General features: G+C 43.9%; 1 long non-coding RNA gene across 1 annotated transcript in view; it reads right to left on the bottom strand.

Moving 5' to 3' along the window:
• Positions 1 to 22,359, bottom strand: part of LOC128366677 (uncharacterized) — a 70,675-nt gene extending 48,316 nt beyond the window's left edge. Inside the window, exons 1-2 of the long non-coding RNA XR_008321876.1 lie at positions 22,113 to 22,359; positions 3,677 to 3,819 (exon numbers count right to left, since the gene is read on the bottom strand). This is a non-coding gene — a long non-coding RNA (uncharacterized LOC128366677). The remainder of the gene's footprint in view (positions 1 to 3,676; positions 3,820 to 22,112) is intronic.
• Between the last annotated feature and the right edge of the window lie 265 nt (positions 22,360 to 22,624).

Genomic DNA, 22,624 nt, shown 5'->3' with positions numbered 1-22,624 from the left:
TGTGTGTATGTCTATGTCTGTCTCTCTGTGTGTGTCTATGTCTGTCTCTGTCTGTGTGTGTGTGTGTGTGTGTGTGTCTATGTCTGTCTCTGTCTGTGTGTGTGTGTATGTGTGTCTATGCCTGTCTCTGTGTGTGTGTGTGTGTGTCTATGCCTGTCTCTGTCTGTGTGTGTGTGTGTGTGTCTATGCCTGTCTCTGTCTGTGTGTGTGTGTATGTGTCTATGCCTGTCTCTGTGTGTGTCTGTCTGTGTGTGTGTGTGTGTGTGAGTGTGTGTGTGTGTGTGAGTGTGTGTGTGTGTCTATGTCTGTCTCTGTCTGTGTGTGTGTGTGTGTGTGTGTGTGTGTGTGTCTGTGTCTGTGTCTATGTCTGTCTCTGTCTGTGTGTGTGTGTCTATGTCTGTCTCTGTCTGTGTGTGTGTGTGTGTGTGTGTGTGTGTGTGTGTGTGTCTATGTCTGTCTCTGTCTGTGTGTGTGTGTGTGTGTGTGTGTGTCTATGTCTGTCTGTGTGTGAGAGTGTGTGTGTGTCTATGTCTGTCTCTGTGTGTGTGTCTGTGTGTCTGTGTGTGTGTGTGTGTGTGTGTCTGTGTCTATGTCTGTCTCTATCTGTGTGTGTGTGTGTGTCTGTGTGTGTGTGAGTCTGTGTCTATGTCTGTCTCTGTCTGTGTGTGTGTGTGTGTGTCTATGCCTGTCTCTGTGTGTGTGTGTGTGTGTGAGTGTGAGTCTGCATGACAGAGAGCGAGAGGTGATTACTTTGCGTTAATCTAGTATCAGCTTTCCACCATTTGGAGACTTCCCAGCACATTACTCATTATCTGCAGACAAGTCTGTTAAATACAGATTAGACAGGGCAAGAAAAGGGACGCAGAGCATTCCTGAACTTTCTCATGAAACTCTCATTGCAGAAACAATCTGTCTTCTCGTGGGTTATCTGGCTCTTTTTTTTTTTCTCTGTGATGTCCCCACTTCTTTTTTTTTTTTTTTTTTTCCCCCCACTTCAAGTGTGCGGTTTTTCTCTCACTCTCCTCCAGCTGGGCTCCATATTTCAACCTCTCTTTCCAAGCAGACTTTAAATTGAGCTATCCCTGTAATTCAAAAGAAGACACACACACACACACACACACACACACAAAAAAAAAACTTCTAGGCTTTTATCTGTCAGGGTTTCACTTTTTCTTTTAGAGTCATCATATTTTTTTTGATGACCTCGCTGATTCGAAGCGTGCAAGGCCACATATTTCCTCATAATTACTTTCTACTTTCATAATAAAAAAAAATAAAAAAAAGAAATCAATAGATCCATACGAGCCTACACACGAGTCCTGATACAGTAAGTGCACATTGGTTGAGTGCACAATTTAAAAGGTAGCGCCTCACCGGTCGCAAATCCAATAAGGTCTTTGCAGCCACATGCTTCTGTTGCACTTCAGTGAGATGTTTACACCGGTTATCAATACTGGAGAAATGGCCAATTAAAAACGTGCATCTATGAGTTAGTGACACCTCTGTTTAAAAAGCTCTAAAATGAACGATTTCTAATTTTAACACATGAAGAAAAAGAAGAAGAAGTAAAGGGGAAAACAAGACGACAGGAAGAAAAACAACACATGATGTGCCTCCGGTCTTCTGTTTTATTTATATAATTATCCAAACCCAAAACCACAGTTACAATAACGACAATTATCTCCACCAAGTGGTTTTGGATTTGGATGACGTCATATTAAAAAGAGTTAAATGAACAGATGTAAGCTCTTACAAGTCAACAAGCACCGAGGTATCCAAATGACTATTTAGTGCACCGTACAGCATGCTTTCAATTCAGCCTGATTTGAAATGGTCAAGGGACTATTTGAGGAAGGTGACTGTGGAAACAAAGCAAAGCATCTAAAAGTTCATTTACACACACAAAGCCAATCTGACAACGTTAAAGACAAGAGTTAAACTACACAAGGATTAATGGCAGTGGCTAATCTATAGCTAGTCAACGTTATATAATACCATGAATGCACATGTTCTCTCTGAAGTGTCAAAACTTCAAGTGCATTTTTCAGTCCTAACCACAGACTGTATAAAAGAAACAGACGTAACATCCGTGACGTCACCCATTGGTTTGTGGACTGCTGCTCGGAAGCCAATAGTTTCTAATCTAGGCAGCGCCATCTTGAAAATTTCAGGTGCATGCTGGGAAAAATAAAAACACAGATGCTACTTATATGGGCATGAGGCGGGGCCATGGTGGAGCGGGGAGGTTGCTATGGTTACGAGGGCTGGATCTCGAGGACATTGGTCAATCAACCTGTCAATCAGGACGTAGCCACGCCCCCTAATGCATACCCTGCTTTATCGTCAAATATAAAATCAGGGAGGCCAAAATGTCCCAAATGAACATCATACTGCATTGAAGAAGGCTTTAAACTAGCGATTGAGACCATAAACACATTTTGAAAACATTTACTGAGGTTAGAAATCAAGTGAGAAGTTGGTGAATTCTCCATTGACTTGTATAGAGACGGTCGCCCCCTGGTGGCCTTTTGATAGAATGCAGCTCTAAGTTACTTCCTGGTTGGCTTCTTTTCAGAGGACCAGAACTCCCCATCTGGTCTATAAACAAGATAAACTGACAGTATCTTGTAATGTGACTGTTCACAAGTCAAACCAAAACGTCCCTCTGGTTGTTGTACATGCATGTAAGAATCTGCTGGGATTAGATTAAAGTCGTTTCAACCTTTTGCAAACGTCACTTTCATTGCACCGAGAATTCACCGAAGATGATGCAGCCAAAAGCAATCAGCTGTTTTCAAAGTGACGTTTAATGCACCAGCGTTTTACTGAGCTTTTAAAATTAATGTTTGTCATATTCTGGACTGACAGGTGGGATGTCAACGTGGGTGTTTCAAAATGTCTACTGCGTCTCTTTGATCGAGTTAAAAAAAATAGAAACAGACATTAACAAGGAGGAGTTGTATTCTGTGGCCAATTTCCACTAAAGAGGAATTAGTTTAGGTTTTAAAGCCTAAAGACAGAGTTATCCATAAATCACTAAGATCAGGTAGAATATGCAAACTTCCTGAGCAGAAGTGCACAATCTCACTTATACTCATGCATTTTCCATCAGTGCTTCTCTGACTTCTTGCATTACTAAAAGAGGAATTGCATGTTATTAATAATACACTGAGATCTTCAAAGTTTCAGTGTTTAACAAAGCATACATTTCCTTCACAGGCAGACACAGTATTCATCTTAAGTGGACTGACTGTTAGCTCCATTAAACATATTCTTTCCATTTTCAAAACTCTTGCATTAAAAGCTGTAAAAGCATCATCTTAATGAGATGTTTCATGGACAACTATGAAAGAGAGAATTTCATAAAAGAAGAAATGCATGAACTTTCCCAAATGAGGTCGAAGAAGGTTTGACTTTGCTGCCTTGAAGTGAAAAGCCGCTGCTCACTGTAGCTGTGAGGCGGTGATAAAAGCTTTAAATAAGCTCGTATCTTGAGAATATGTAGACTTTAGAAATAAGTAGAGGCTCAAGATAAAGATATGGAATCCAAAAAAAAACACCTCAGAAACACAAAATCATTAAAATCACACAGCAGGTATGATTCAACGTGACCTTCATCATCCTGTGAGCGGGATCACATGATCACATGGCACGAGAAAATACAAACAGCACTCACAGTGTTGAATCCTGGGAAGAGGCTGACCGCTGAGGCCGTATCCAACGGAAACGGGAGAAACTGCTTCATGCCCAGTGAGGTCTGGATGGCAGGCAGGGTGGGACGCATCAGGGCAGGCATGAGGCCATTTTGACATGTGTTACCTGTAGGAGGGAGAGCAAAGGCAACGTGTTGAAGCACAGACGGGAACAGGAGGAGACGTGCCAGCCAACATTTTACATTTTACAGTTTACATCAGACTGAACATTCAGAGAGTGATGTGCTGCACACGTCAAGCTGTGGAGGTCATTTATTTAACTGTGCACCTCTGCTAGACAGGAACACCTCACTTTCACTGCATACAAAAACCAGCAAAAATTAATTTTAATTAATACCAGAGATACCTTTCTTCCTCTCAGGCATCATTATCAATATTTCAAAGCAAAAAAATAACAAGTTTTTATTCCAAGCGCCTCATAACCTAATTCCTTAACTACACTTTTGGGGGATTTTCATGCACTGTCCAATTTATGTGGGACAATAATCAACATGGTCAAGATTTCAACCTCATTTCAGCTGAAATATGGCTGAAATGATTTATAATACTCCATGAATTTACTCATACAATCACAGCAGAGCCGGCAGAGCACCCACTCTGGTCTGAATCAATCAATCAATCAATCTTTATTTGTATAGCGCCAAATCACAACAAAGTCATCTCAAGGCTCTTTCCACATAGAGCAGGTTCTAAACCGAACTCTTCAGGTTTTAACTTTAAAGAGACCCAACATTCCCACATGAGACACAGTGGAGAGAAAAAACTCCCTTTTAACAGGAAGTAACCTCAGAACTAGACTCAGAGTGGGAGAACATCTGCCTCGACCGGTTGGGTTGAGAGGAGAGAAAGGAAGGATAGAGGAAGGAGAGAGAGGAAGGAGAGGAGAGAGGAGAGAGAGAGAGGAGAGAGAGGAAGGAGAGGAGAGAGGAGAGAGAGAGAGGAGAGAGAGGAAGGAGAGAGAGGAAGAGAGGAGAGAAAGGAAGGATAGAGGAAGGAGAGAGAGGAAGGAGAGGAGAGAGAGGAAGGAGAGTAGAGAGAGAGGAAGGAGAGAGGAAGGAGAGAGGAAGGAGAGAGGAGAGAGGAGAGAGGAGAGAGGAGAGAGAGAGAGAGGAGAGAGAGGAAGGAGAGGAGAGAGAGGAAGGATAGAGGAAGGAGAGAGAGGAAGGAGAGGAGAGAGAGGAAGGAGAGTAGAGAGAGGAAGGAGAGAGGAAGGAGAGAGGAGAGAGAGGAAGGATAGAGGAAGGAGAGAGAGGAAGGAGAGAGAGGAAGGAGAGGAGAGAGGAAGGAGAGGAGAGAGAGGAAGGAGAGGAGAGAGAGGAAGGAGAGGAGAGAGGAGAGAGAGGAAGGAGAGAGAGAGGAGAGAGAGGAAGGAGAGAGAGGAAGGAGAGGAGAGAGAGGAAGGATAGAGGAAGGAGAGAGAGGAAGGAGAGGAGAGAGGAAGGAGAGGAGAGAGGAGAGAGAGGAAGGAGAGAGGAGAGAGAGAGAGGAAGGAGAGGAGAGAGGAAGGAGAGGAGAGAGGAGAGAGAGAGAGGAGAGGAGAGAGAGGAAAGATAGAGGAAGGAGAGGAGAGAGAGGAAGGAGAGGAGAGAGAGGAAGGATAGAGGAAGGAGAGAGGAAGGAGAGAGAGGATAGAGGAAGGAGAGAGAGGAAGGAGAGGAAGGATAGAGAGGAAGGATAGAGGAAGGAGAGAGAGGAAGGAGAGGAGAGAGAGGAAGGATAGAGGAGAGAGAGGAAGGATAGAGGAGAGAAGCAAGAATCTCTCCTCAGAGTGAAGGTGACCAGGATGAAAAGAGGCATCACATCCTTTGTCCCACGCAGTACTTAGCAGCTTGACAAGCAGCTTTATGTTTTCATCGATTACCCATATGATGCTTCTTTAATTATGTTTTTAATCAAGATGGTTGTCGTGTATAGCTGTTAATGGCTTTGATGTGTTTTTTGTGCTTTCTTTGTGCAAAGCAAATTCCCCTAGGGGCTAACAAAGGTTTCATTTAAAACACAGAGAGAGAGAGATGCAGTGATGAAATGTGGCTGGAAGGTCTGAAAATGCTGGTGAGTGGACCTCGAGGTGAAATGGTTTTGTCACTATTATTGATCCAAAGGTCAAGAATGGATCAACACTGAATAATAACCATGAATCTCACACATTTCAGGGATTCATTTATCGCCCAAAAAAAAAAAAATCATGTTGTGTCTGCAGATTTGGAGATTATCAATAATCAGTCGAGGAAGGTTGGACTTTTCTGCCTTCCTTCCTCCCTCCTTCCTTCTTTTCCTCTCTCCTTCCTTCCTTCCTTCCTCCTTCTCTCTTTCTTTCCTTCCTCTCTCTTTCCTCCCTCCTTCCTTCTTTTCCTCTCTCCTTCCTTTCCTCCCTCCCTCTTTTTTTCCTCCCCTCTACCTTTCTCTCTTCCTTCTTTCCTCTGTCCTTCTTCCTCTTCTCCTTTCTCCCTCCGACCTACCTTCCTTCCTTCCTTCTTTCCTCTGTCCTTCCCCCTTCATTTCCTTCCTTCTTCCTCCCTTCCTCCCTCCTTTCCTTCCTTCCTTCCTTCCTTCCTTCTTCCTCTTCTCCTTTCTCCCTCCGACCTACCTTCCTTCCTTCCTTCTTTCCTCCCTTCCTTCTTCCTCCCTTCCTTCTTCCTTCCTCCCTCATTTCCTTCCTTCTTCCTCCCTCCCTCCTTTCCTTCCTTCCTTCCTTCTCCCTCCCTTCCTTCCTTGACTTGAGGACAACAGGAGGGTTAAATAAGCCTGTATCTCAAGAATATGGAGACTTCAGAAATGAGTCGAGACTCAAGATAAGGATATGGAATCTGAAATGAACGGACCTTTTGTGTACTTGTAATGGAGTATTTGTATAACCTGCTCCTTATCCTTAATAAATGAACCACCACCACCACCACCACCACCACCACCACCACCATGTTTTAGGGAATATCTCTAATACTGTTAATAATCTCAGAGATCATATCTGTCATTCGCTGGCTGCCTGCAGGCTTGTGAATTTGCTGAAATCAATTTTTCTTCTTGTAATCACAATCAGATCAAAGCTGTGCACGGAGCTTAAGCTGTACATGCAGATGACCACAGCGCGATGCTCCGATGATGTTTATCTAGCCCGAAACAGATGTTCTCATTCTCAAATTGTCCTCCCTCCCTCCCTCCCTCCTTCCTTCCTTCTTCCTTCCGTCCTTCTTCCTCCCTCCTTTCCTTTCTTCCTCCCTCCCTCCTTCCTTCTTCCTCCCCCCTTTCCTTCCTTCCTTCTTTCTTCCCTTCCTTCCTTCCTTCCTTCCTTCCTTCTTCCCTTCCTTCCTTCTTTCTTTCTTTCCTTCCTTCCTCTCTTCTTCCTCCCTTCCTCCCTCCTTTCCTTCCTTGACTCGAGGACAACAGGAGGGTTAATAGTCAAAATGAGATTTAAAAACTATATACTGGGAAATACAGACAGATTTATCCAGCGATGATTGGCTCCTTCCCTCCCTCCCTCCCTCCCTCCCTTCCTTCCTTCCTTCCTTCCTTTCCTTCCTTCCTTCCTTGACTCATGTGGGTTAATCGGCAACTGCAGGCTTGTGAATTTACTGAAATCAATTTTTCTTCTTGTAATCACAATCAGATCAAAGCTGTGCACGGAGCTTAAGCTGTACATGCAGATGACCACAGCGCGATGCTCCGATGATGTTTATCTAGCCCGAAACAGATGTTCTCATTCTCAAATTGTCCCCACAAATAATAGTCGGAGTGGAATGAGTGCGGCAGGCAGGCAGGCAGGCAGGCAGTGTGTGTCTTATGTGATGATTCAATGGCAAGAGAAGCCTGGGCCACAAATCTGTAGGAAAAACAAAAGTAAATACTTCACTTTTATTGTCATGTGAGTGCGCCGCCACGCCAGCAGAACGCTTTATAAACCACGAATTGGAAACAGCACCGGGTTGGTTTCAACACGGCGGGATCAAAAATAAAAAATAAAAAAAGGGTAGGGGGTAGGGGAGTGGGGGAGCAGGGGGATAGGGGGTAGAGAAAAAAACGTCGAAACCTTCCAAAACATTAGGAATTAAAGAAGTCATTTCGTAAAAGCTGTAATGAGGACCAGAGGGATGACTTTTTTTTTATTTTTATCGCTGCACATTTAACAGCAGTGGAGCTCAGGGCCAGCAAGGCTCTAAAGCGCTGGCAGATACGGTATCAAACCACCGACTGGAGGCAAATAAAAGCAAAGGTTTGCCTCGTTTCGGTCCCTCGGCGGTGGTAAGGGGTAAATAAAAAGCAAAAGTCATAAAGACGAAGAGAAGAGGGAGAAACCACAGACTGCCCTCCCCTCCCTTCCCCACCCACCACCACCATCCCTTCCCCCCTCTCTTCTCGTCCCCTCCTCTCACTCTGTCTTCTGTCTTCTCCCTCCAGTCGCCGGAGCGCTGCCATCTGTTGGAAAAAGAACACATGCCGTCTCTCATGTGGAGGCACGTCCTGGTCCCAACTTTAACAAAGCGTGTCCTTCTGTAGGGATCATTCAACTGTGCCATCGCTCGACACGCTGGGCCTGACGTCAGCCCGCAGGCACGCCTCGCCTCACTCGCCTCGCCTCACTCGCCTCACTCGCCTCACTCGCTCAAATACATCCACCATTCATTCATCGGTCCGACGTGCGCAGTCAAACAACCCTGTTCGGACTCACCGGGGCCGATGTGTGTGGGGGGGGGATTAGTCTGCAGCTGGATGATGAGTGATCAACTGAAATGTGAATTTTGTTTGATGGGGGGGGGGGGGGGGGGGGGGGGTTATGTTTGGCTTTCTGATTGACGGGAGATTAAATCTGACGCGTCACTGTGGCGGAAGTTTTTCAACTCGGTAACATGGAGGTGATTTGTTCTGCTGAAGTAGACATCACAATAAAGTCTCGTCATTGCATTGACGTGGCCACCGGTGGAAGAAGGACAGATACTTTGTCCTTCCTTCCTTCCTTCCTTCCTTCCTTCCGTCCTTCTTTCCTTCCTTCCTTCCTTCCTTCCTTCCTTCTGTCCTTCTTCCTCCCTCCTTTCCTTTCTTCCTCCCTCCCTCCCTCCTTCCTTCTTCCTCCCCCCTTTCCTTCCTTCCTTCCTTCCTTCCTTCCTTACTTCCATCCTTCCTCCCTCCCTCCCTTCCTTCCTTGACTCGAGGACAACAGGAGAGTTAATCGTCGACATGAGATTTAAAAAATCTATATTGGGAAATACAGACAGATTTATCCAGCGATGATTGGCTCCTTCCTTCCTTCTTTCTTCCTTCTTTCTTTCCTCCCTTCTTTCCTCCCTTCCTTCCTTCCTTCCTTCCTTGACTCGAGGATAACAGGAGAGTTAATCGTCGACATGAGATTTAAAAACTCTATACTGGGAAATACACAGATTTATCCAGTAATGATTGGCTCCTTCCTTCCTTCCTTCCTTCTTCCTCCCTCCCTCCTTTCCTTCCTTCCTTCCTTCCTCCCTCCTTTTCCTTTCCTTCCTTCCTTCCTTGACTCAAGGACAGCAGGAGGGTTAGTCGTCAACATGAGATTTAAAAAGTCTATACTGGGAAATACACAGATTTATCCAGTAATGATTGGCTCCTTCCCTCCCTCCCTCCCTCAATCCCTTCCTTCCTTCCTTCCTTCCTTCCTTCCTTCCTCCCTCCTTTCCTTCCTTCCTTCCTTCCTTGACTCATGTGGGTTAATCGTCAACATGAGATTTAAAAACTCTATACTGGGAAATACAGACAGATTTATCCAGCGATGATTGGCTCCTTCCTTCATTCCTTCCTTCCTTCCTTCCTTCCTTCCTTCCTTCCTTCCTTCCTTCCTTGGCTTAATCAGCATTGTGTGAACTTATTTGCCGAGGGCTTGAATGTAACGGACATTCAACATCAACATTTTTGGATGAACAACGGGTGAAAGGTGTTTGATTGTAGTGAAAAAAACCTGCAGAGAATAATCACCCAACTCTACGGTTCCCTTCAACTCCCTTTAGCTCACCGTTTTGGTTTTACACTCGAAACTTTAATCTTTCGACGGCTCTCATCGGTGTTTTCAAGTAGCTGAAAAAGCTCTGATAAATCCACACTGTTCACTACTTGCTCGGCACCAAATGGCAGACACAAGTTTGCAGCTAACTGGTGAACATAGTGGAGCATTTAGAGGCTAAAGAGACAGATATTTCCCTCAGGAGGACAAAAAGGGCCTAAAAGAAGACTGAATATTGGACTAACATTCAACAGATGACCAGAAGCATGACTCAAAATCAATGTTGTTCTGTTTGTTGTGTGTGTAAATAAGCAATTTTTAGCCATATCAGCTTTATGAGGTGATAGTACCGCTTATTGTGCCGACTCCAAATGACCAAGAAGTAAATTAAGGCAAGTTTAAGTAAATTGAAGAATGCAATAATTCAAATGTACCACTATAGGTAAAAGTCCTGCATTTAAAAAATCATCCTTCAGCTGAATTTAGCATTTAGCATGTCAGCAGCATGTTAATGTTCTCACCTTATATACTATTCAAAGTGTAATCTACAACAAAACATCATATTTAACCCTCCTGTTGTGCTCCCGGGTCAAATTGACCCTATCTCTTCTGACTGTTCCTCACTTCCTTCCTTCTCTCCTTACTTCCTTCCTCTTTTCCTCCTTCCTTCCTCCCTCCCTCTTTTCCTCCCTTCCTTCCTTCCTCCCTCATTTCCTTTCTTCCTTCCTCCCTCATTTCCTCCCTTCCTTCCTTCCTTCCTTCTTTCCTCCTTTCCTCCCTTCCTTCGTTCCTTCCTCATTTCCTTCTTTCCCCAATTCCTTCCTTCCTCTTTCCTCCCTTCCTTCGTTCCTTCCTCATTTCCTTCCTTCCTTCCTTCCTTCCTTGACCTGAGCACAACAGGAGGGTTAAGGAGCTAATCCAATTTTTTTATGGAAAAGGCTCCAAGTAACAAGTAAAAATCACTAGATAAATAAACTATTAGAGCAAATACTGCATTATTTCCCTCTGAAATGTGGTGAACTATAAGCATAAAGTCCTGTAAACTTGTGAAATGGAAATAAAGTACAGGTTGAGGTTACAGTAAGCAGAGTGCTGAACTGTCTTTGTGCCATCGGGTACAGTGTCGACTCTTTATTGAGTTTAACCTGTTCTAACCTCACACATCCTCTTATACCTCACGCTGTTTGACGTACCAAAAAGACACATTGATTTTCTTCTTTTCTCCTGTTGTGAAAGCTAGAAACAACAATAGCGATCCAGCCAACATGCCCCAACACAAAAGCACATTCCAGCCTGCAGCAGGGGTTAGTGTTTCAACTCTCTTAAGTCTCATCATCTGTCACCACCAGCAAAAGTGCAAAATATAAAAGGCATGAAAAGTGAAAAAGAGCCCCGTGGCTGCTATCCTGTACGTTAACCTCCACCTCTGAGCACCACACTGAGTTCACCATAATAATCCAGAAACCATGGGTGATTTTAGACAGGGGCCAGGGTGGGCCAGGGCCCCTGTAGAATTGGTCCTGGCCCCCCCCCCCTATGGCCCCTGTGCCGAGCAGCCAATGATATAAAAAATAATTACGAAATAGGTAAGTTGATTAACCCATTGATGCAAAATAGTGTGTAGTTCATCACTGACCCGAGCACCAGGAGATGCATGATGTAGCTTTAGACTCATGAAATTCAACATTTTTTTTTTTTTTTTTAATGAAGAAAGTTGGTATGTTAGAGCTGAATGAATATGTTCTAATGCAAGATGAGGTTTTCAGCTTTTAATTCAATTAATGACATGCTTTGTATGTGCTTCAGATGCTGAAGCAGGTGTGTTTGCAGGTATTTTAGGCAACACTGGGTTTAGAAAAAGGCCGATATTTGGCAAAAGTAGGTCGAAGAATATAAGGTACATGGCCCCCCCCCTCAAAACATGTTGGCCCCTCTCTGGCCCCCCTGGGAATTTTGGTCTAGAATCGCCACTGCCAGAAACAGGCAACACACTCTGGCAGAAATACACAGATGGGTTAGTGTTTCAACTCTCTTAAGTCTCATCATCTGTCACCACCAGCAAAAGTGCAAAATATAAAGGCGTGAAAAGTGAAAAAGAGCCCCGTGGCTGCTATCCTGTACGTTAACCTCCACCTCTGAGCACCACACTGAGTTCACCATAATCCAGAAACAGGCAACACACTCTGGCAGAAATACACAGATGGCATCCGTAATTATCACTTTGTTAGAGGTGTCAATATTTGACTTGAGTTGGCTAACAAATGTTAATATTTGAGCTGTCGGCAGCCTCTAAATTTTGACACCCGGGGGTCCAGGTGGGCTGAGTCTCTGCAGCTGACATTGCCATCTATTTTGCATAAAGCGTCGCTCGGGAACTCGCTGAAGAGAGTCACTCTATGCTGAAAGGTCAGCAGGTGACAGTCATTAAATTTCTGGTAGAAGACTCTCTGAGCAGCCTGGGAGCTCGGCACAGGCGGCATGAAACTGTTTGAAAAAAGAAGTAGCAGCCCGCTTCTATATCTTCTTTTTTCAGTCAGGATCATTTATTGAGATGATCAAAAGGGAACATAAGTGAAACAAGTTCAAGACAAATAATTAAGATCCAGAATATAATTTAAAAGAGACGACTAGAGATGTATCAGTACAGCCTAAAATCTCCCCGGTGCTGCTCCTGTGTGCATAATGAATGCAGTCTTGTAGCTGGATGAAGACTTCTCACTATGAGTAGGCATGGGATGATAACCGTGTTCAAGGTTCACCGCGATTTGAAAAAGCCACGATAACCGAAACCGCCAAATGTTCTGTCATACCGTTCCTGAGGTATGAGACGTTTTTAGTCTGATCTAGTCATATAAATCCTTCCTTCCTTCCTTCCTTCCTTTTGTCTTTCCATCCCTCCTTCCTTTCCTTCCTAATCCCTTTTCCCTCCTTCCTTTCCTTTCCTTCCTTCCTTTTGTCTTTCCTTCCCTCCTTCCTTTCCTTCCTAATCCCTTTTCCCTCCTTCCTTTCCTTTCCTTCCTTCCTTTTGTCTTTCCTTCCCTCCTTCCTTTCCTTCCTAATCCCTTTTCCCTCCTTTCCTTCCTTCCTTCCTTCCTTCCTTCCTTCCTTCCTTTCTTCCTTCCTTCCGTCTTTCCTTCCCTCCTTCCTTTCCTTCCTCATACCGTTCTTGAGGTATGAGCTGTTTATAGTCTGGTCAGAGACAGGAAGTGCTGGTCAAAGACAGGAAGTGCTGGTTAAAGACAGGAAGTGCTGGTCAAAGACAGGAAGTGCAGGTCAGAAACCCCTCAGGTGGAGCAGCTGCAGCGTAGAGTATCACGACCCCTCACACTGTCATTACAGATTCAGGTTAAATTAACATGTCTGTCTTTATTTTTCTTCCTTTTAGGAACATTTTAGAGCTGGAATCACAATACCTCCATACCATGAAACCGTGATATGTTTGCTTATGGTTATCATACCGCCAGAATCTCATACCGGCCCATGCCTAACTATGAGCTCCTCATGTGGGCAAATATGCGACGGCTAAATGTGACTTTTATGAGTGTTTGAGGTTGTAAAATGTTTGTGGATGTAAAACTGAACCACAGATTTGTATTCTAGGCCACACAGAAAGCAGCAAGGAGCAATACTTTCTGCATCTCTCACTGAACAAATATAAAACTAAATAAAACTAACTAAATAAAATATGAATCATAAAATGGGATGTGATCATTCCCCGATTAGCTTCAGGGCAAAAATGACCATCTGGACCAGGGGGGGGTCAAACATGCGGCCCGTGGGCCAGAACCGGCCCGCCGAGAGGTCCAATCTGGCCCAGTGTCCTTCTTCCTCTTTTCCTTCCTTCCATCCTTCATTCCTTCCATCTGTCCTTCTTCCCTCCCTCCCTCCCTCCCTTCCTTCCTTGTTTCCTTCATTTCTTCCATGTGTCTTTCTTCCCTTCCTTCCTTCCTTCCCTTCTTCCCTTCCTCCATTCCATCTGTCATTCCTTCCTTCCAATCTTCTCTTCCTTCCTTCCTTCCATCTGTCCTTCTTCCCTTCATTCCTTCCATCTTTCATTCCTTGCTTCCGATCTTCCCTTCCTTCCTGTATTATCTTCCTTCTTCCTCTTTTCCTTCCTTCCTTGTTTCCTTCATTTCTTCCATGTGTCTTTCTTCCCTTCCTTCCTTCCTTCCCTTCTTCCCTTCCTCCATTCCATCTGTCATTCCTTCCTTCCAATCTTCCCTTCCTTCCTTACATCTGTCCTTCTTCCCTTCATTCCTTCCATCTTTCATTCCTTCCTTCTGATCTTCCCTTCCTTCCTTCCTGTATTCTCTTCCTTCTCCTCCTTCTTTTCCTTCCTTCTTTCCTTCCTTCCATCCTTCTTTCCTTCATTCCTTCCATCTGTCCTTCTTCCCTCCCTCCCTCCCTTCCTTCCTTGTTTCCTTCATTTCTTCCATGTGTCTTTCTTCCCTTCCTTCCTTCCTTCCTTCCATCTGTCCTTCTTCCCTTCATTCCTTCCATCTTTCATTCCTTCCTTCCGATCTTCCCTTCCTTCCTGTATTCTCTTCCTTCTTCCTCTTTTCCTTCCTTCCATCCTTCCTTCTTTCCTTCCTTGTTTCCTTCATTTCTTCCTTGTGTCTTTCTTCCCTTCCTTCCTTCCCTTCTTCCCTTCCTCCATTCCATCTGTCATTCCTTCCTTCCAATCTTCCCTTCCTTCCTTCCTTCCTTACATCTGTCCTTCTTCCCTTCATTCCTTCCATCTTTCATTCCTTCCTTCCGATCTTCCCTTCCTTCCTTCCTTCCTGTATTCTCTTCCTTCTCCTCCTTCTTTTCCTTCCTTCCTTCCTTCATTCCTTCCATCTGTCCTTCTTCCCTCCCTCCCTCTCTTCCTTCCTTGTTTCCTTCATTTCTTCCATGTGTCTTTCTTCCCTTCCTCCATTTCATCCTTCCAATCTTCCCTTCCTTTCTTCCTTCCTTACTTACATCTGTCCTTCTTCCCTTCATTCCTTCCTTCCGATCTTCCCTTCCTTCCTTCCTTCCTGTATTCTCTTCCTTCTCCTCCTTCTTTTCCTTCCTTCCTTCCTTCCTTCTGTCCTTCTTCCCTCCCTCCCTCCCTTCCTTCCTTGTTTCCTTCATTTCTTCCATGTGTCTTTCTTCCCTTCCTCCATTCCATCTGTCATTCCTTCCTTCCAATCTTCCCTTCCTTCCTTCCTTCCTTACATCTGTCCTTCTTCCCTTCATTCCTTCCATCTTTCATTCCTTCCATCCGATCTTCCCTTCCTTCCTTCCTTCCTGTATTCTCTTCCTTCTCCTCCTTCTTTTCCTTCCGTCCTTCCTTCCTTCCTTTTAGTGAATGAAAATGAGTTTGACACCTCTGATCTGGACCCTCCTGATTCGCCTCATTCCTTTTCTTCTCTGTGCATTGTGAGCTGGATTCAAACACATGACCTGGACCTGGCTCGCTGCTAATTTGATTTAAAACAAATTAATTTTGTAATATGTAACAAGTAAGGAAGCACGCTGCTGAAATAATGTAAGTCTTAAAACTGGAATTTGACACCAGGGCATTTTTAATGACAGCGGGAAAGTAGTGAGGTAGTAAAGCAGGATAACATTAAAGCTGCATTAACCCTCCTGTTGTCATGAACCAGAATGGTTTATAAAGCATAAGGTATAAATTATCACTCAATTTTGTGTTAGATTTAAATTATCCAACTTCATTCCAACTCATTACCACAGGTTTTACACATATTTCTGGTAATTATGGTCAATAGGCCTCGTTTAAATTAAAGTATACCTCATTTTCTGTTAACCCGAGGACAACAGGAGGGATAATCAATATGCACCAGGAGATACAGACTCTTGTTAGGATGACAAGGTGGTGTAAGGTGGTTGTTTAATTGTATTTGTGCCTTCAATTGGTAAACTGGAAGCTTGTGGTAGGTTTTTACTTTATCAGAAATAATAAAACTAGTATGTGTGATATTAATAACAAGGAAAAGCAAGAATGTCTCAGTAGCAGCTACTACAGTAATTACTGTAGCAGCTACTACAGTAATTACAGTGGACTAGCTACTACAGTAATTACAGTAGACTAGCTACTACAGTAATTACAGTAGACTAGCTAGTACAGTAATTACAGTAGACTAGCTACTACAGTAATTACAGTGGACTAGCTACTACAGTAATTACAGTAGACTAAAGGCTCTCGTTCGGATTTGATTGGGCTGCCGTAATTACTGTATTAACAGTGCAACTTCATTTTAAAGGCAGCTTTCTCTCCCAGAGCTCCGCTGCTGTAACGCTCCCGGTGTGAGTTGACGCCGGGCAGAGGACGGAGCTAAACCGTAGCGCTGCCGTTCCACACCGCTGACGGACCCGGTGGAAATTGGGCTTTACTTGCTGACGAAGCAGCAAGTAAAAGAGTCTAAAATCAGATTTCTTTGCTCATGTTTGGCTCAGATCCGTTTGTTTGGTTTTTTTCCATCAATTTTAAAATGCACAAATCAAAATGAAATCTGATATTTTAAATTCTGATTTGAGCCACTTTCATATGTGTCTCTACAGATAGATCTCTATCACACATACAGGTCTGGTTGTATTTGGCAGTGCGACCACAGTTTAAACAGTCATATCAGGATTCATATGACTTTTACATCACTCCAGCCAATACAACCCAACTGCTGCACACTTCTTCCATGACATAAGCCGCCTGAACTTGAGTGTCTTGCCCCGAGAGTCTTCTATAGAGGTGCTGACAGATTAAAAGTAGCCCCTAACATGCTGGCTTTCTGAATGAAATCAGTTTCTATGAAGCCGTTCACGTCACAATCACACCACTCCTGGCTCCGACTCAACGTATCCACACATACCTCTACAGAAATAGCAGGCAGCCATTGCTCCACAAATAGCCATAATTAAAAAATTGGCTCTGGTTCTTTCTCATTATCATCTGCTCATGTATTTGCTGGCTTTTGCATTTGCACATCGACCCATAAATGAAACCGTAAGAGTTCACCGGGCTCATACGACAATGTGCTGCTGCGTGTGACGTCTTTGTTATTTCTTTCTAGTTCTTTTTGCACATGTGGGTCAGTTCAGGACCGTGACCAGTTCATCCTGGAGTCTGATACTGGCCAACAAACAAAACAAAAAAAAATCAGCTTTATGCTCTAAAGTTTGTGAACGTAGCCTCAGATCATCTATCGACAGGCTTCAGCGAGGAGGCTCACGGGTGGAGACATTTCAGATGGGAGTGTGTCGTACGGTTGTTCATGTCTGTGTTTTGGCTCATTAGCTGAATGAGTTGAGCAGTTTGTTAGCATTCATTAGCAACATGAATAGACTCTGTGTAGTGAACCTAACTCATGCTTTAGGCTTTAGTTCATTTATTTTAAAAACCCCTAAAGAGTTACCAAACTACCAAATCAACAATCCTTCAACTACACAAGCCAAATTTGGACAGCGTAATTCTTAGTTTTTCCTTTTTATTTGAGGTATTTAAACATAGAGGATAGATATTAGTGAGTGATGCCGTAGTCTAATCACTCAGATGTTGAATACAGTGAATACAGATTTGATAGACGGGTTTAGTACCAACATAATTAACCCTCCTGTTGTGTTCGAGTCAAGGAAATAAGGAAAGGAGGGAGGGAGGGAGGGAGGAAGGAGGGAAGGAAGAAAGGGGGAGGGAGGAAGGAAGGAAGGGAGGAAAGGAAATAAGGAAGGAAGGAAGGAAGGAAGGACGGAGGAAAGAAGTAAGTAAAGAAGGAAGGTAGGACGGAGGGAGGAAATAAGGTAGGAGGGTGGGAGGAAGGAAGGAAGGAAGAAAGGAGGGGGAAAGGAAGGGAGGAAGGAAAGAAGGTAGGAGGGAGGGAGGGAGGAAGGAAGGAAGAAAGGAGGGGGAAAGGAGGAAAGAAGGGAAGGAAGGAAGGAAAGGAGGGAGAGAAGTAGGAAGGAAGGGAGGAAGGAAAGAGGGAAGGAAGGAAGGAAAGGAGGAAGGGAGGAAGGAAGGACGGAGGAAGGAAAGAAGGTAGGAGGGAGGGAGGAAGGAAGGAAGGAAGAAAGGAGGGGGAAAGGAGGAAGGAAAGCAAGGAGGGAGGAAAGAAGGGAAGGAAGGAAGGAAGGAAGGAAGGAAGGAAGGAAGAGTCAAAACAGATGGGTCAATTTGACCCGGGAGCACAACAGGAGGGTTAAGTGTTACATTCATTCACAATGAATAAAGTTAGACTCATTAGACTATAACAAATTCATAAAGGTAAAACAGAAACAAAATATTAAAAAAGTATTATTTATTGTAGTTAAATCAAATAACTGGAAGGGAAGCGTCCTCCCTAAATAGACTACAGGTACGTGGGCTACATCTACTTTGTGTTTTAGCGCTTTTCAGCTCATTATTTTGGTTTTACAGTCCACAACTTCTCAGTTTGGTTCAGTCTCACTGCTCTCATCAGCTGTTTTTAGCAAAAAAAATCTCTATAAACAGACTGTGTGCTATTCCTGCCCCACACTGAACAGCAGAAGCACAGTTAGCGTACTAGCTGCTGATGCTAGTAGAGTGTTAGCACTTTAAGTACCGGATACTTTTCTCAGGAGACGATGGATGCCAAGTAGGGCTGCTCGATTATGGAAAAAATTATAATCACGATTATTTGGGTCAAAATTGAAATCACGATTATTAAAACGATTTTTTTTAAACTTTAGAAACATGCTGCATTTATTGTCCATTCGGCTTAATTAATTTTCCCTCCAAGCAGCAGCCTTTTATCTGCCGCTTAACTCAACACACAGTAGAACATGTTTGGAGATATTAGTGCTGAGCTGGTTACCATGACGACAGTTCACACGTCACTTCCTGGTTTTTAATAATTAGTCAGTAAACTCAGCATCGTCTGACGCAGGCTGGAAACTCTGCACTTCTACTTACAGTTAAAACATTTCGCCGTGTGTTTCAGCTTCTGTCAAACTAACAGAGCTGCGGTGGCTTCCTGTCTAAGCTTTTCAAAATAAAACCTTTGTTATTGAGCGCTATCTCATTATTATTATTAAAAAATCGTTTTCCCTCGATTGTATTAGTTTTGAGATCGTTTGGCCCCTAAATCGTAATCACGATCAAATTTTGATTAATTGAGCAGCCTTAATGCCAAGGCAGAGCTTAAAAGGACACTGAGTATTGCTCCGACATTCATTAGATGAATGCTTAGTCTGCTCTGTGTCTGCAGGATGTTTGTTAACACAAGTCAACTTTATAAGAGTGTAATATGTTACACATCAGAGCTCTCCGACTTTCAGCAAACAAGACTTTTAAATGCAGCTTTAAAGCTCTCATCATGTCAGTTGATATAATGCTTCAGGGATGCATATCCTTAAAATACATTTTTAATTAATCAAATTACCACAAACCAGTTGACACACACTGAACCCAGGGCGTTCGGAGGGGATTTTTTTTTTTTTTGCCTGCTTTGCACAGAAATGTAATGATGCAGAAGTGAGATAGGATCTGGCTTCTGGAAACATTTGAAACAGATCAGAATTGATGAAAGTTTGTTTTTTTTCCCCCACTGGCTTTTGTTTATCCATTCTGTTTGAGTCAAAGTTTAATGATGCAGCTCGGCCTGTACAGTAGGAGATGCAAAGAGCAGCTCATTGGACGGGATGTGGATGGCTACTGTATCGTGACGGGCCTCAGACTGTCCTCTGCATTGCCCTTCCTGAAAGATTCACTTATCTGGGCTCAAGCGTTTTTTTTTTTTTTACTCCTGCGGCAGTATATCGAGAGAGGAGAGAGTAAAAATGATGTCTGGAGGACGCCGACTGGCATTAATAATTAATCATCTTGTGCCGCTCTCCTCCACCTCCGCCTCCTCTTTAGTGTCCTGAACCCGGCTGCTCCTTCCGATAAGATCTGGCCAGAGAGGCTGAGTGAGTCCACGCGGCCCGAGAGCCTCCAAATAAGTGGATCATTCTCACACAGACTTCAATTTCCCTCAGCAAATATAAATCCAATTATTAGATAAATCTGACTTCCACTGAAAGTCATTCGTATGCTGATGACGATTCAGATGTGATTAACACCTTTGTGTTCTTACTGATTGTATTCTGTGACCCTTAACATGCTCTGAGATCAGCACTTCCCTTCAAGCAGAGAGGATAAAATCATTTCACCTCAATTATAATGAACAAAGTGAGTACAAAGGGTAGCTTTAAAGCATTCTTTTTTTTTTTTTTGAAAGCCACACTTTCTCACTGATTTTCCAATTAACCTTTCCAAGATAAACTCCTATGTTCTCATGAAACTCCATAAATGAAACCAGCGTGTGGCATTTGGTTTGGAGCTACGTACACACTGCCTCCACCACCTTCAGATTAGCATAGTGTAGCCCCTCGCTGCTGTCTGCTATGAGTGTAGCTCACTAATAAACACAGCTGTCTCTGAATGGGATCCAAAAATCACTTCCCGTGCGCTCTGTAATCTGAGGTTAACCAAAAAGACGTTTACGTGCTGCTAAACGCCGACCGCAAAGCCACACACACACACACCGGATAGATTTTCCTCTGGGCCTTTTCTCGACTCAACAGCACTAATAGCTTGTATGATTGCAGCACACACTCAAAACCTATTAGCCTGCTGGGTTATGGTTCCTTTACTGCCTTGTTTTTGATGCATGTGTCCAGCTTGTAATGCAGAGGGACATTTCCTTTTTTTTGTTTTCACTTTCTCCCCCACCCTATTTCCGTGTCTTGTTTCAAAGAGTCTCTCAAGCCCTTCACATGACATGTCACCTGATATAAATCACCCCCCCAAAAAAAAAACAAAAAAACCATGTTACAGTTAAACAGCAACAATGCAGAGCTGCAGAACAAACAGAGTTATTAATCTTTCAAGAGATGCCGTCTCTCTATTTTCTCTTAGCGGTGCAGCTGTGCACTCAGGATTCATAAATGCTAAAACGATGCACATCTTGTACGTAAAAAAGACTGACCTTTACTCCTCTTTTGTTTTTTTGCTTCACACAGAGCAGAGAAGATAAGATGTTCCTTGTTGGGTTTTTTTTACAACATGACATGAGTATAAAATACAGACTAAACAAGCACCGCCAACCAGAACAACCTGCCTGAACTGTTGTTTGAGGTAGCTGGGGAGTTTCTCTCTCTCTCCCAGCTTTTCACTTTCTCATGATTTTGTGTTAAACGGGGCCAATTTCAAAACCTATCCATCCAACCAGACCTGCATCACCTTTTATTTTCTCTTTGCTTTTCCAGAAGCTGCACACCTGACCGACACCGCCAGTGAATCTGGAAGAGCTGAAGCTGTCTGTGCACCTGACAGCTTATTCATTTATAAGCTCCCTCTCTTCCTCACTCCCCTCCCTAAACCTCCTCCTCCACCACCACCACCACCCAACCCTCCTCTGTGTATGGCATAACAAGAGAAAATCCTTCTCCCTCTTACAAGCCACGGTCTGTAACTTCAGATCACTTTAATCCCCGGGATAAAAAAAAAAAAAAAAGAGTCTTTCATTTAACAAATCACCCCCTCAGAACTCCGGATCCCTGTGTAATTATTCCTCCGATGTGACTGTAAGCCAGCCGTGAGAAGAGCACTTGACGAGAAGCCGCTCGCGCATTAAGTCGTCCTAAGCCTCCTCCATAAAAACTAATGGAAGGGGCCCTCCTCTCCTTAGATTCCTCTAAATATCCTTCACACAGAATATGAAGTGCTTCTCGATGGCACGGCAACTCCGAACTTCCTACAGGCTGTCAGCTGGTCAAACAGCCACAATTAAATCCACAGCTTGGATCCCACCAAGCCACCTGGGATTGGGTGTAATAAATCAGAAATTGAGCATGAAAAAACAAAAAGAAAAAACACACAAAATGGGAGGAGGGGTGGGGGGTGGGGGGGGGGGGGGTTTACCTGCACGGGTGAGCAGGTTCATTCAACATATTCTTCATGCTTTCTTCTTCTTTTTTTTTTTTGTCTTTCTTTCTTTTTGTATTTGTATTTTTAAGCTGAAACAGCAACCAGCAGCTCCCCTATCCATCTTTTTGAGTTTCCAGAACAAGTAACAGGCAGGCTGGAGCACATTTACACACACACACACACACACACGTTTAAAGGAGGGGGTGGAGTGGGGTGTGGGGTGGGGGGTAGGGGGGGGTGTGCACCTATACTCTGCGTTTGACTATGATGAAGCACATGAACACACACAGAGCTTTTCCTATGTATGTAACTTCACACTCTTTTGCTCTAATGGAAACCAGCTCTCTCTCTCTCTCTCTCTCTTTTCTGTTTCGTGCTCTTAGTCTCCAGAACAAGTGAGAACATTAGATGAGAGATATTTGCACACACATACACACATGAGGAGGAGATTAAACATGCATGTAAACACACACACACACACACACAGATGTATACACATATATATGTTGACATACAAAAAAAAAAACACACTTACCAAAGAACATGCTGCTCTCCATAGCTCCTCAAGCTCGGGGTTCTGCTGTATTTCCTCTCTGGTGCCCTGCCAGTGTGTGTGTGTCCATGGACAGCAGCCTGGGCATGTCTCATACACTCCTCAGGCGTGTGTGTGTCTGTGTGTGTGTGTGTCTGTGCATGTGTGTTCAATCCAACAGCAGCGTCAATGGCCAGTCTGCATGCTGCACTCTACACGCCGCTGCTGTCTGTGGACCTCCGTATCTGCCTCTCACTCCCTCTCTCTCTCTCTCCCTCTCTCTCTCTCTCTCTCTCCTCTCGTACTGGTCCTCCCTTGCCTCTAGCGTCCCCTCCCCTCCTCTTTAGCTCTTCCCCTCCCTCCTTCCTCCTCCTTCTCTTCTGTCTTTCTCCTCCTCCTCCTCCTCCTCCTCCTCCTCTCTGGCCCCTCCACACTCTTCTTTCTTTTTCTCCCTCTCCGAGGTGTCTATCTACATTTTCCAGCAACAGCCTCTTCTCCATAAACACCTCTCTCTC

Source organism: Scomber japonicus, chromosome 10 (genome assembly GCF_027409825.1).
Source record: "Scomber japonicus isolate fScoJap1 chromosome 10, fScoJap1.pri, whole genome shotgun sequence".
Classification (NCBI taxonomy): domain Eukaryota; kingdom Metazoa; phylum Chordata; class Actinopteri; order Scombriformes; family Scombridae; genus Scomber; species Scomber japonicus.
The sequence above is the reverse complement of the archived record's forward strand: the minus strand, read 5'-3'. Positions and strand labels throughout refer to the sequence as shown.